The 14,921-nt window shown below is 40.8% G+C and overlaps 1 protein-coding gene across 4 annotated transcripts in view; it reads left to right on the top strand.

The window, feature by feature from the left end:
- The window catches only part of COMMD1 (copper metabolism domain containing 1), a 230,016-nt gene that overhangs the window by 39,774 nt on the left and 175,321 nt on the right, over positions 1-14,921 (top strand). The window contains exon 2 of one of the 4 annotated variants that reach the window (XM_032292012.1): positions 798-880. The exons of the other annotated variants lie outside the window; for them this stretch is intronic. The gene's annotated coding sequence lies outside the window, so the exon portion shown is untranslated. The remainder of the gene's footprint in view (positions 1-797; positions 881-14,921) is intronic. 4 annotated transcript variants of the gene reach the window in all.

The raw sequence follows: 14,921 nt of genomic DNA, 5'->3' as shown, positions 1-14,921 counted from the left end.
ATAGGCATCAGCCACCACACTTGGCCTTTTATACAGTTTTTGGAGTACTTATATTGATAACATTTTCTCATACAGACATGAACCCAAAATATGAGACAGAGTCTCAGTCAATTTAGAAGGTTTATTTTGCCAGGATTAAGGACGTGCCCATGACATAGCCTCAGGAGGTCCTGATGATGTGTGCCCAGGGTAGTCAGGGTACAGCCTGCTTTTATACAATTTAGGGAGACATAATACATCAGTCAATACATGTAAGATTTACATTGGTTGCATCTGGAAGGGTGGGATAACCCGAAGTGGGGGCTTCCAGGTCATATGTAAATTTAAACATACTCAGATTGGCAATTGTAGACACCAACGTGGTTTTGTTTTTTTTTTTTTTTTTTTTTGAGACGGAGCCTCACTCTTGCCAGGTTAGAGTGCAGTGGCATGTTCTCAGCTTACTGCAATCTCTGCCTCCTGGGTTCAAGCGATTCTCCTGCCTCAGTCTCCTGAGTAGCTGGGATTACAGGCATGTGTCACCATGCCTAGCGAATTTTTGTATTTTTAGTTGAGATAGGGTTTCGCCATGTTGGCCTCCCAAAGCGTTGGGATTACAGGCATGAGTCACTGTGCCTGGCTGACACCAAGGTTTTATCCTGCAGATGAAGCCTCCAGGTAGCAGACTTTAGAGAAAATAGATTGTAAATGTTTCTTATCAGACTGAAGGTCTGCATTAATGTTAATGCTGGAGGGGTATGATGATTACCCCCCACTTCCCTTCATGGCCTTAACTAGTCTTTCTGGTTAAATTATAGAGTGCCCTGGCCAAGGAGAGAGTGCATTCAAATGGTTGTGGGAGCCTTTGAATTTTCTCCCTTCTGGCCAAGATTTGCCAAAGGTAACATTTTAATTTCGCTACATAGTGTTGCTGAGGTGGCCTGACTGCCTGCCCCTGGTTTATCCTGTCCTTGAGTGGGACTCTCTATGGCCGAGGGACTTAGAGTAAACAAGACTTAGAGTCAATTAATTATTCTAAGCCAGATAGGAATAGACATGGACAGGCATTCATTACCTCTTAAGATTATTATTAATTTTGTTTTTTAAGTAGAATGTGAACAAACAAAAAGCCAAAGGGTTTTTTTAAATGTTAATTTTCATTAAAATTATGAAAAAAACTGACTTATTTTTAACTTCTGTGTTATGCATTGAGCTATGTAATCTTTGTTTTAGTTACAGACTTTAGCAATTAGCTATACAGAACATAAACATTGTTCTGAAAAAAAATAAAAAATATATATATATCTGCACAACTCATAGCTGGGAGTATTATACCCAGGAGGCTTCGTCACAAGGTATCATCATCCTCTCTGTAATTATTTTCTTCTTTTACCAGCTGTCCAGGCATCTTTGTACCCATCCTTGACTTGGAGGGTCTGACCTTGATCTAATTGTATCCCGTAAAACTCGCCCTTACACACCCAGGCAACAGTCCCTGGGCCTAGAGGGAGGGTGCTTGTATAGTCTTAGCAGCAAGGCATTTGCAGTGAAAAAAAGATTGGGCCCAATGGGATTGTTACAGGTAGTTAGTTAGGCATGAGCTGGGCAGGAGAGGGCTCTTCCCTACTCACTAGAATGTCAGGTGATGGTTCAGCAATTATTACATTGCCTGTCTAAAAATGATAATTCGGCAGCACGAAGGAGAGGCCATTTCCTAATGGTCCATACCTGTTAACATCAAAATATTAACTGAATGCAGGCCCCACGGAGGTACAACTTCCTGGGCATGCATGTTAAGAGACAAAAAAGAAAAGAAAAGAAAATGGTGAAGTATGATCTTCTGGGGGCACACTCCACTGGAAAAGGGAAGTAAGCCTCAGATGGCCATGTTTATAACTCCCTAAACACATTGCGTGTGTTCAGTTCCAAAGGATAGGAAAGCACTGGGCATGTGGAAAGCCCACCCTAAAAGAAGAAACATGGGAAAGAGGTGAGCTTATAAAAATGCTAGGGACATGGTTAAACAGGGCACTTGACCTTTTCTCTTCAACCTTCACATGCCTGCTTGGGTCTCTTCCAAGCACATGTTCCTTGCTTTCCTGTTCTAAGGCCTTTTCAAATAAACTTCCATTCCTGCTCTGGAACTTGCCTTGGTCTCTTTTTTGCTTTATGCCTCTCAAATTCTTTCCGAAGAGGCAAGAACTGAAGTTGCTGAGGACCTGTATAGATTCGCCGCCGGTAACTCAGATCTCTTCTACCTGTTAACAGGATGCCAAATAACAGAGATTGGCATCTCTGGTTTTGAGAATACCATAATTTTGGTTTCCTTGTAAGTAAGGAGAAATAACGTTAATATTTTTACAATAGAAAGAATATTTGTATGTCAGAACAGAAAAGAGAACCTCTTCCATTAGGGCACCAACTAAAGATATGAAGAAAAATTATAATCTAGTATTCTCTAGAGGATTATTGTAGCCAAGAAATAATTCATAATTCAGCCTACTCTCAAACAGAATTTAGTATCAAGTGTTATACTTTTCCTTTGAAACAATTTCTCTCTCCGAATTTCCTTTTCTATTGAAGAGAAATTATAGTAAGATCAATTTGTGTGCAAATTAAATTTTAGATTTATTATACTTTGATTATTCACATAAAGTGCAGCAAGAATTGATTGGCTACATAGGCCCCTTTCAAGTTGATTTTGCTGGAACTTTACCTAAAAATATACAATTTTAGTCAAAGTCTTGGTAAAATAACCTGTCTCCAATTATTTTGTTCTGAAAGACTCTTACTGAATTTATGCAAATAACCATATTGTCATAAAATCACAATTTGAATTTTGGATAACTCAGAGACAGAGGTAAGTTTGCTTACAAATCATACTTCACCCAAATGCTCTAAACTATAAATAACTATAAAAAAAGGTTTTTTGGACCGTTCTTTAAACAGAGCAGCAGCCTTCCAAGCAAGATGTTTGTTCACCTTGGAACTGCCATTCACAAGCCAAACAGCTCATGAGAGCAATTAGGCACTGTAAAATCTAGCAGCTCCTCAAATAGTTAGAATCAGTCCTAGGGGAAAAAGACGGTTCTTGCTTATGAGTATCTCCTTCTTGTATTCCCAGATAGCAAGATCCTATGCAAACCATTTTAATTTTATCATGGAACTCTTTTGAACACCTTTATTTCCATTAGCACAGGGGTAGCTTCAGCTAACATTCCATAGCAAGGCAGTAAATGCCCCTCCAGTAGAAATTCACTAGTCCAGTAGTTGTTATTGGGAAGTACTCACAGTTTTTTGCCGTAAGTCCCAATAAATGTTCCACAAAAGGCTACAAAGTAGAGGATTTGTCCCAACTAGCACTCCAGCTTCTCCCTGATATTTTGTGGGCTCAGGAAATCTTTCTAGCTCCCATTTAGTAAGTCCAGTTAACATTTCTGAAAGAGCAGATTTACCTGCTTTCAGTTGTGTAGTACTAGATAGGGGAAACATCCCCCAGTCAGATACAGTACCCATTTTCATAAGACATTTAGGTGAAGAGTCACAACTACCTTACATAATGTCTGTTTAAACATCTCAGATTTTACAATTCTATTAGCCTGTATGTTTTTATGTTCTTGTCCCAGGAACTTTTCTACCCCAAGATCATTTTACCTTTTCTGGTAAAAAAAGGGTTTGGGTTCCCAGCAGGGAGTGGAGTCAAGGGACTCAAGCCTTTTTATCAAATTTTTTATCTTAATTTGCCTCAGCATTGCCCCAGACAATGTCAGCTTTCTCATGATAACCCTTGCCTTCTGATTTTTTTAAAAAAAATTTTCCAATCTAGGGCAAATAATGAATAACCGTCTAAAAATTTCTGACACTCTTCTGGGGTGAATTCTTTGACTCTCTTTTTCTTTTCCCATTTTTTTTGTTAATTACCCCAATTTTTTTTTTGAGACGGAGTTTCGCTCTTGTTACCCAGGCTGGAGTGCAATGGCGCGATCTCGGCTCACCGCAACCTCTGCCTCCTGGGTTCAGGCAATTCTCCTGCCTCAGCCTCCTGAGTAGCTAGGATTACAGGCACGCGCCACCATGCCCAGCTAAGTTTTTGTAGTTTTAGTAGAGACGGGGTTTCACCGTGTTGACGAGGATGGTCTCGATCTCTTGACCTCGTGATGCACCCGCCTCGGCCTCCCAAAGTGCTGGGATTACAGGCTTGAGCCACCGCGCCTGGCCAATTACCCCAATTTTTTTGTTTTGTTTTTTTTTTTTTTTTTTTGAGATGGAGTCTCACTCTGTTCCCCAGGCTGGAGTGTGGTGGCATGACTTTGGCTCACTACAACCTCCAACTCCTGGGTTTGAGCGATTCTTCTGCTTCAGCCTCTTGAGTAGCTGGGATTACAGGCACACGCCACCATACCTGGCTAATTTTTGTATTTTTAGTAGCAATGGGGTTTCACCATGTTGGCTGGTCTCTAACTACTGACCTCATGATCGCCCTCCTCGGCCTCCCAAAGTGCTGGGATTACAGGTGTGAGCCACTGTGCCTGGCTGAGCTAGCTCCTATTAGTCTGATAAGCTCTTACTTTCCTTTGATTAGAGCTCTTTCACACAGTTTAATAGTGAAATATCACTTCCATATGACACAAATAAACATACAGATATAACAGACATGCAGACAAAAGCAGATGTGAAAGATTTTTCATTTGCCTGTTTTTAAAATGTTTCCCCTTTATGGCCGGGTACAGTGGCTCATGCCTGTAATCCCAGCACTTTTGGGAGGTGGAGGCAGGTAGATCACTTGAGTCCAGGAGTTCGAGACCAGCCTGGGTGAAATTGCAAAACTTCTTCTCTACTAAAAGTGCAAAAGTTAGGTGGGTATAATGGTGTGCACCTGTAATCCTAGCTACTTGGGAGGCTTAGGTATGAGAATTACTTGAACCTGGGAGGAGGAGGTACTGGGCCGAGATTGTGCCACTGTACTCAAGACTGAATGACAGAGTAAGACTTGGTCTTAAAAAAAAAAAAAAGATTTAGGCTGGGCACAGTGGCTCGTGCCTATAATCCCAGCGCTTTGGGAGGCCGAAGTAGGTGGATCATGAGGTCGGGAGATGGACCCTCCTGGCCAACATGGTGAAACCCCATATTAGCTGGGTGTGGTGGTATGCGCTTGTAATCCCAGCTACTTGGGAGGCTGAGGCAGGAGAATTGCTTGAACCCAGGAGGCGGAGGTTGCAGTGAGCCGAGATTGAGCCACTGCACTCCAGCCTGGTGACAGAGTGAGACTCCATCTCAAAAAAAAAAAAAAAAAAAAGATTTAGCTGTTTTATTAAACCAACAATAATAATGTCTTATTTTATTAAAAATTACATAAGCAAAGATCATTCTTTTTGGGGCTTGGTTTATAGTTTAATAACCCTTTTGCCAAATTTTGATACCTTATAGTATTTTGGCCAGGATAAGCATGGAATCCTTTGATCAATAAATGCAAACAAAAACGTGTGCTAACAATTCTTAAGACATTTCTAATATTACTTTACCAATAATTTCTAAGCTTGCTTATTAAAGATTTTACTTAAGTCACATGAATTTGAAAACTCTTTAGGCTTATTTAATTTATGAGTACTCTTTTTTTTTTTTTTGATATGAAGTCTCGCTCTGTTGTGTAGGCTGGAGGGCAGTGGCATGATCTTGGCTCATTGCAGTCTCCACCTCCCAGGTTCAAGTGATTCTCATGCCTCAGCCTCCCAAGTAGCTGGGATTATAGGCACACACCATCACACATGGCTAACTTTTGTATTTTTAGTACAGGCAGGGTTTTACCACGTTGGCCAGGCTGGTCTTGAACTTCTGACCTCAAGTGATCTGCCCGCCTTGGCCTCCCAAAGTGCTGGGATTACAGGCAGGAGCCACTGTGTCCAGCTATTAATATATGAGTACTCTTTACCTTTAAGCCAGTCTGGGACCTTGTGGCCAAAAACACAAAACAAAATATGTGTACATATACGTAAACACACATGTATACACTCATACAAAGTTCCTATAGTTTATGCTTCAGAACTCTAGCCATGAGATATTAATACAGACTTACCACTTTGCAAAAATAGCAAAAATAAATGTTTGGATGCAAACAGTGGGTTTTATCTCAGTAGAAAAGGAACAACAGCCTAAAGCAGGCTGAAAAGAAAGCAGAGAGATAGAGAACTTAGGAATTTTATAGTTGCAGGTTCACCTTCGGGCTCTTAATTTTTCTTGATGTAATTTGCCCATCAGTTTAAAATGTGCACAAGAACAGACCTCTAATGTGTAACCAGCTGCAGTATTAGAAAACCTGGCATGCCCTTCCATTATACAACCACTTGCAAGTAGAGGGGTCATAAAAGCAAACAGGGTGCCTGAGAGAGGTCATTATCCTTGTGTTTTTTCATTCCTAGATTATTTGTTTTCCACATTTTTTTCTTAAAAGGAGGAACTGAGCTGTGCCTTAAGGTTTAATGGAGTGGGTAAAAGTGTGCTGGTTGTGAGTGGGACTCCATAGTGTGTCACCACTGAGTCATTTCTGCCCTTTTAAGTGTCTCAGTTTCTCTTTGTGGAGGTCCAGCACCATTGGGAGGGCTCAAAGTAAGGAATGAGGCTGGGTGCAGTGGCTCATGCCTGTAATCCCAACACTTCGGGAGGCCCAGGCAGATGGATCACTTGAGGTCAGGAGTTCAAGACCAGCCTGGCCAATATGGTGAAACCCCATCTCTACTGAAAACACAAAAATTAGAGGGGCATGGTGGCATGCACCTGTAATCCCAGCTACTTGGGAGGCTGGGACAGGAGAATGGCTTGAACTCTGAAGGTGGAGCTTGCAGTGGGCCAGGATCATGTTATTGTACTCCAGATTGAGCATCTCAGTGAGACTCCCATCAAAAAAAAAAAAAAAAAAAAAAAAAAGAGGAATGACCGGTTCCTATATGTGCTTCATGGGCAAGAATTTTTTTGAACTAATTTTCTTGGGAGTTCCCTGTAGGGCTGCTGCACGTTGTAGGAGGTCAACCCCCAGACACTTCCACTTGGCCCTGAGTCACCCAGGGCACATTTTGGTTGGAAAGAGCAAAATGCTCTTTGGAGCTGAGGAAACTCGGTCTCTCATTTATGTTTGAAAATGACAGTTCAGTTCCTTACACAAATGTGCACACAAGCCAATCGAGATTCATTTCAGGAGGAAAGGCAATGGAGAAGACTCTTTAGAATGCACCTCTGGGCCAGGTGGTGGCTCATGCCTGTAATCCTAGCACTTTGGGAGGCTGAGGCAGTTGGATCACTTGAGCTCAGGAGTTCAAGACCAGCTGGCCAACATAGCAAGACCCTGTCTCTACAAAAAGTACAAAAATTAGCTGAGTGTGGTGGCACACATCTGTAGTCCCAGCTACTCTGGAGGCCGAAGAGGAGGATCTCTGGAGCCTGGGAAGTTGAGGCTGCAGTGAGTAATGATGGCACCACAGGACTCCAGCTTGGGCAACAGAGCAAGATTTTGTTTTGAAAGAAAAAAAAAAAAGAATGCACTGCTGCACTAGAATTGGGATCCTAGACAACAACTTCCTAGGAGCTCAGCTAAACCAGCTAAGACTACTTTCTGTAAACTGTTCTCAGCCACTCCTGACTTTGTAACTCTGATCTGCCATTACACATGCCAAGGCCAAGTCCTCTTATGGTACAAGGTAATTTCTGGTACCTCCAAAAGTCAAAGAGGTCAGGGAGTGCAATACAGGAAGGCAGAGCTGTAGACCAAAAGAATCTGCCCATTTCTCTTGAAACTCCGTAAGAAAACAGGACATCCCAAAAAGGGGCAAGTGGTGCCTTTGTTTTGAGTTCTTTAAGGGGTTTGAGTCATTAGAAGGCTTCTTTAGATTTTTTTTTTTTTGGTAGTGAAGATGGTGAAGGGGAAGGAGGAGTAGGGTGGAAGACAAGACAGGAAGCAAACACAGAAACCACACACATGGTTTTGTTTTGTTTTTCCTTTTTGCAGCTGCAAGGAATTTTATCGCAAGGCAATTCAGAGGCCTTGTTTCCCATAATTTGGAATTCTCATTCGGATTTGGCCAAGTCACGTAGAGTGGGAGTTGGTCAAACCCAATGGGAGAAAGACCAGAACAACAACAGCAACAGCAACAACAATAAAAACCCAGCAGTATGATTACCGAGTGCTCTTATGGTAACGAGAAATTAAGACCAGCTGATTGTTACTTGTAACTTTTGTCAAATGAAAGCCCAATTCAGCTACTTACCTAGGAATGGGTCTTAGGTTGAAGACTGTACTGTCCTAGAAGCAGGAAAAAACTCAAAACTCACCTTCCCTGTTGTAAGTGAGCTCAAACTCCAGAAAGGAGTTACCTGCCTTCCATCATCACGGAAGCAGGAAAACTTGCCTTTCTTGTTGGAGCAAGTAAAACTTCAGAAAAAGGAGATGTACAACAAAATAAACTTTAGATCTTGACCAAGTTCTGGGAGATCAGTGGTTCTCTGGTGTGGGGCTTCCCAGGCCTCAGCCAATTATCCTGTTGGTTTGAGCAATAAAGATAGCACAAGTTGGTACCAAGCACCAGTAAGTGATTTGTCAAAAGTCAGGGGCACTTCCACTCAGAAGCCCTTTCAGGTTGCCAATTGTGAACCCAAAATATCTGAGACAAGGTCTCAGTCAATTTAGAAGGTTTATTTTGCTAGGGTTAAGGATGACCCATAACATAGCCTCAGGAGGTCCTGATGACATGTGCCCAGGGTAGTCAGGGTACAGCCTGCTTTTATACCATTTAGGGAGACATAACACATCAGTCAATACATGTAAGATTTACATTGGATTCATGTGGAAGGGTGTGACAACTTGAAGTGAGGACTTTCAGGTCATAGGCACATTTAAACACATTCTCATTGGCAGTTGGTTCAAACAGTTATTGTCAGTAGAAAGGAATGCCTGGGCTAAGATAAGGGGTTGTGGAGAGCAAGGTTTTATCCTGCAGATGAAGCCTCCCTGTAGCAGGTTTTAGAGAAAATAGATTGTAAATGTTTCTTATCAGTCTGCATTAATGTTAATGCTGGAGAGGTATGATGAGGCATGTCCTATCCCCCCTTCCCTTCATGGCCTGAATCAGTCTTCCTGGTTAATTTTGAGTGCCCTGGCCAAGGAAGCAGTATATTCAAATGGCTGTGGGAGTCTTCAAATTTTATTTTTGATTTACACAGATGTAACTTAGAAGGTTAAGCATCACTTCTACAATGTTTCCCATGCAATTTAACATATCAAATAAACCTAATTTGAAAAATTTAATCAGAGGCAAGTTCAGGAAAACCTAGTTATTTTTAATAACTCTCTTTTTAAAAGATGAAAAAACAAACCTTTTGAGATTTTCCAGGGACCCTCTGGAAAATTCTCAGTTTGAGATCAAGATTCTATTTAGGATTTGATTTTGAGAAGGCAAAATGTCGAAAGGTTTGAATATTTGATTAAATAGGATCCCAGGCCACTTTTCTAAAAGAAGACTTGGTTCTCTTAAATAAGAATATTATAAAGCACTGGAAATTACTCCAATAAGACACAGAATCTTTGTTTCCTAGGCAGATTACCTGAAAAGTAAAGAAAAATCTTTTATACAGTCTCTCATAAACAGCAGACTAGTAGTCCAAGAAATTTTGTCCCTTGAGAGAGAAAACTGAAGTCTAGTTTTACATCAGTATACTATTGATTTTAAAACCTCATAAATAAACCCATTCAGTCTTAGCCAGCTTGACCATATAAAATATGTTTTTTTTCCTCTTTTTTTCCAAAACTTCACATTTCGTTTATAACTTCATATATTCCTTCAAGTTTTTGTCCTTTCCTCTTTCTCATTCTGGAACAAACTTTCAACAACCTCTTAATCAACTACAAAAACGTATTTTGCATTCCTTGAATACTTTTCATGCAGAGTTGTTTCCCTTCACACTTGTTGCTTATAGTAGTTTTGTTAACATATATAAATTATTTTTAACAATAATCTTTATTTTACAGGGAAATCTAGGAAGTAGACAGTTGTGAATTGCCTGTCACATACCAGCATTTTTTTTTAACAGATTAGTAAATTTTATGAATATAGCATCTCACATGTTCTAGAAATATAAGCTTCTTCATAATAAAACTTCTTAATGTGGTAAAAGTAGATGTTTACTAAGATACCCAAATGTCTTTTAGTTTCTCTGTAAAAATAAGTAGCAAAAAGCTTATGTAATTTAAACTTACGTTTAGTAATTGTTTCAGTATTTTATTTTACTTAGATATTCAATGAATACCTGTCACTTAGTATAACGTAAGGTTTCAAATTACCAAACAGATTTTGAAAATGACTTTTTTTTTTAAACACCCTTTGAGCAAATAATTTTTTATTTTAAAAAAATTTGTACTTTTTTTTTTTTTTTTTTTTTTTTTTTTTGAGACAGAGTCTTGCTCTGTCGCCAGGCTGGAGTGCAGTGGCGCAATCTTGGCTCACTGCAGCGGCGCAATCTTGGCTCACTGCAGCCTCCGCCTCCTGGGTTCCGCCTCAGCCTCCCCAGTAGCTGGGACCACAAGCATGTGCCACCATGCCTGGCTATTTTTTGTATTTTTAGTAGAGATGGGGTTTCCCCATGTTGGCCAGGATAGTCTCGATCTCTTGATCTCGTGATCCACTCACCTCGGCCTCCCGAAGTGCTGGGATTACAGGCGTTGAGTACCTTTTTTTTTTTTTTTTTTTTTTTTTGAGATGGGATGCTGTGTGTTGTCCAGGCTGTTCCCAGAATTCCTCGGCTCAGGCAGACCTCCTGCCTCAGCCTTCTGAGGTAGCTGGGATTGTACGCATGCACCAGGGCTCATCTTTTTTTTTTTTTTTTTTCTTTTTTTTTCTTGAGACGTAGGCTCATTCTGTTGCCAGGCTGGAGTGCAGGGGCGCATCTCGGCTCACTTCAACTTCCGTCTCCAGATTCAAGCGATTTCCTGCCTCGGCCTTTCGAGTAGCTGGGACTACAGGTGCGTGCCACCACGCCCAGCTAATTTTTGTACTTTTAGTAGAGATAGGGGTTCACCATGTTGGTCAAGTTGGTCTCAATTTTCTTGACTTCGTGATCCGCCCACCTCAGCCTCTCAAAGTGCTGGGATTACAGGCGTGAGTCACTGCCCCAGGCTCAGGGCCCGTCTTTTACTTTTAAGACTTATGAAACACAATTATTGTTGAAATATTTTTGTCAGAACAGAGACTCAATTTGATTAAAATCACACCTGTAAATTTATGATCTTAAACATCTAATAAATATATTAGCTTATTTTATTAGTAAGCCCAATATATAAATAAATACATATACAAATAAAATATAAAGTATACATATAAAAATAAAATGTATGTCTGCATTATACTTAATGCAGAAAGCTCTGAAGACATTAGAGACATATCTGTTTTAATAAATCAACAATATTGTTTTTGTTGTTTTTTTGTCACCCAGGCTGGATTGCAGTGGTGCAGTCACTGCTTACTGTGGCTTTGACCTCCTAGGTGCAAGCAATCCTCCCAACTTTGCCTCCCAAGTAACTGGGACTACAAGTGTGTGCATAATGGCTGGCTAATAAATCAAATATATGTATGTATAGATATATATTTATATTTGAGATGGAGTCTCGCTCTGTAGCCCAGGCTGAAGTGCAGTGATGCGATCTTGGCTCATTGCAACCTCTGCCTCCTGGGTCCTGGTTCAAGCAGTTCGCCTACCTCAGCCTCCCAAGTAGCTTGGATTACAGGCATGAGCCACCATGCCCAGCTAATTTTTGTAATTTTTAGTAGAGACGGCGTTTCACCATGTTGGCCAGCCTGGTCTTGAACTCCCAACCTCGTGATCCACCTGCCTTGGCCTCCCAAAGTGCTGGGATTACAGGCGTGAGCCACTGTGCCTGGCCCAATCAACAATATTAAACTAGTTTTTTTTTTCCTTCATCTTTTTCCTATATCCTTCAGGCATTAGCTGTAAAAACATATGAATTTGAAAAATATTTGGGTTCATTTCCTGTATTTTTTAGAGTTTGGGGAATACTTAATTTATATAAACACTTATTTTTCTCTAAGCCGATTATTTAGAATGGAGCTCTTTAAGTAATTGGGTAATACCATCTGGAGATAGGAAAATATCACATATACATAATATGTATACACATATACAGACAGAAGTAGAGATTATTATGACTTTCACTCTAAAAATTTATCTTAGCCAGGCATAAATACAGTGATACAAAATTCATTAGATTATAAATGTAAGAGATTGTTCTTGTCTTTGCTTCATTTTTTTTTTTCATTTAAATTATGTTTCCGGTAAATAGAACAAATTGTTCACTATGAGGGCTGAAGCTTTTTACCAATATTTTTGGAGGAGACTTTTAAGACTGTTTTGTCTTGTATTTATGGAGTATGTAGACTAAATTCTGTTCCCATTTATCCTTTTTAGCTCCAGGTAGTTGCTTTCAAGGTCCTTGAGTCCCCTTCAAGAGCTCCCAAAGGAAGGAGAGGGATGCCTAAAATTCCAGTGACTATAGGGACTTGAGGAGGTAGAGTGGGAAGGGATGGGTCTCAGAGGAGCCAGCTTGGGGTATGTTTAAGTTTTCTCAAAGAAACCATTGAAGTGCTAGACACAGTGTCTTTGCACCTATAATCCCAGTTACTGAGGAGGTAGAGGCAGGAGGATCACTTGAGTCCAAACCCAGAAGTTCAAAACCAACCTGGCCAGCATAGTGAGACCTGTCTCTTAAAGCAAAATTTTAAAAATGAGACATTGAAGTTCTAAATTGTGCTTTGTAAAGTTATGCCAACAAGAAAGGAAGGGAAAGAGCTAAAGCTGCAGTGACAGAGCATATAGTCAGCAGAGTTTTGACAAGGAGGGGTTTCAGTTGACTGAGAAGTTCCCATGAGAAGAGCAGGATCAAGTGTAGAGAACAGAGAAGCCTTGAAACAAAGAGCCAGGGAGAACTTCTAGCCTAAGAGGAGTACGGAAAGGCCTCAAAACCAAAGCTGGGAAGAAGCGCTCTAGCCCAACAAGTTCCTTCCAAACAAAGAAGCCTTAGATTCTAACCCAGCTTCAGAGAGCACAGTCATTCAAAATGTGACTGAAATTATGTCTTTTTATGGCTTACTGATGGATGCAATAGGTGTTCCCAAAAAATATGCAGAAGATGGAGCCTCTGATCCAAAGTCACTCTCAAAGATATCCAAAGAGAGAAGCAAAAATCTTTTTTGCCGCAGGCAATAAGAATATTGTTTGTCAATCCCAGATCAAGGCAGATTCAGTTAAAAGAAAAAAAAAATGATGTTTGTGAACACTTGTGTTTGTGACCTCCAATAAAAGTGAGATACTTTCGACACTGGGTAGGTGATGCTGAAATGGGATTTCTCAGTACTAGCAAGGCAGCAAGGAAAGAGATGACACAGACCCTATGGACTGAGATCTTTTATTTAGACAGACTCACTTGAGAGCTGGCATGGTCCAGTATCGCAGGCCGCCAGGCTGCTGGCTGCCTGCCTGCAGACATAGACCCACTGGCGGGTAGAAAACCAGTAACAGTCATTCTGTTGTTGGATCCAAGCCAAGGTTTCAGGACACAAAATGAAACAAAACAAGACACTATGGCTATCCCTGAGAAAGAAAGGATAAGAGTACTTGAACCAGGAGTCACAATACCCAAAGAAACTAGTTCCTAAAGTGTTTTTCTCCTATAAATCTAAATTTTGGAAAAGGAAAGCAGAGGTTCTTAACATCCTTGCTCAGCTGGACCCCAAGATCCAGGGTCTGACGGGTAAAACGTTTATTTTCGCTTGCTGGGTCATAGGTCCTGGGATCTCAGTTGCAGTTTCCAGAACAAGCAGGGAATCCTAACCATTCCAACCTCATTGACAAATCTGTTGGGAGGGAAACGTTCCCTCCCGCAACTTGGGTTTAGTTGTTGGTGACCTGCACGTTATCTGATAATAGGCAGGTTAATAGGAGAAAAGACAGGGTTTATTTATGTGTGCCTTGGGAATGCTCAGTGATGAGTAATTCATTCAATAGCCAGAGATAAAAGGTTTATACAGTAGTTCCCCCTTATCCACAGGGGATGTGTTCCAAGACCCCAGTGGATGTCTAAAACCGTTGACAGTACTGAACCCTGACCAAGGAATGCCAAGGTCACTTTTTCACTTAAAGGAAGCACTTTATGACTTCTCTTTGGCATATCCGAGTTGGATATGGGCTTTGGGACCATTATTAAGTAAAACAAAGGTTACTTTAACACAGGCACTACAACGCTGAAATAATTGATCTGATAATTGAGAAGGCTACTAAGTGACCTTGGGTAGCATATACAGTATGGCTACCCAGACCAAAGGAATGATTCATATCTAGTTCAGGAAGGAGTGGGAGGGCATGAGACTTCACACTGCTCAGATTGGCGCTCATTTTAAAACTTGTGAATTATTTCTGGAATTTTCCAATTAATATTTTAATGTTTTCAATTTTTCATTGATCATGGGAAACTGAAATCAGGGAAAGCAAAACTGCAGATAAGTTTACCAACTTCAAATGAAGGAGAGGGATTTAGGGCTTCAATTGGAAGGTGTAGATGGTTCTGTTGGCCTTTTTGCTGCCAGTGGCAATGGGCAGACTGTCTCTATGGCAGCCAAATTCACTGGAAACTCCTGTGGAGAGAGGGTTAATGACAGCTGGGTGTTCCAGAGGGAAGTTGGATTAGGGAAGTTCAGGTAATGTTTCTTTCTGTGACCAAGCACAGTGGCTCACACCTGTAATCCCAGTACTTTGGTAGTTGAAGGCGGGTGGACACTTGAGGCCAGGAGTTCGAGACCAGCCTGGCCAACATGGTGAAATGCTGTCTTGACTAAAAATACAAAAATTAGATAGGCGTGGTGGCGCATGCCTGTAGTCCCAGCTACTTGGGA

Source organism: Sapajus apella, unplaced genomic scaffold, assembly GCF_009761245.1.
Source record: "Sapajus apella isolate SASKATOON/1434 unplaced genomic scaffold, GSC_monkey_1.0 scaffold26, whole genome shotgun sequence".
In the NCBI taxonomy this organism is placed as follows: Eukaryota; Metazoa; Chordata; class Mammalia; order Primates; family Cebidae; genus Sapajus; species Sapajus apella.
Note: the sequence above shows the minus strand (reverse complement) of the source record. Positions and strands in the feature narration are given on the sequence as shown.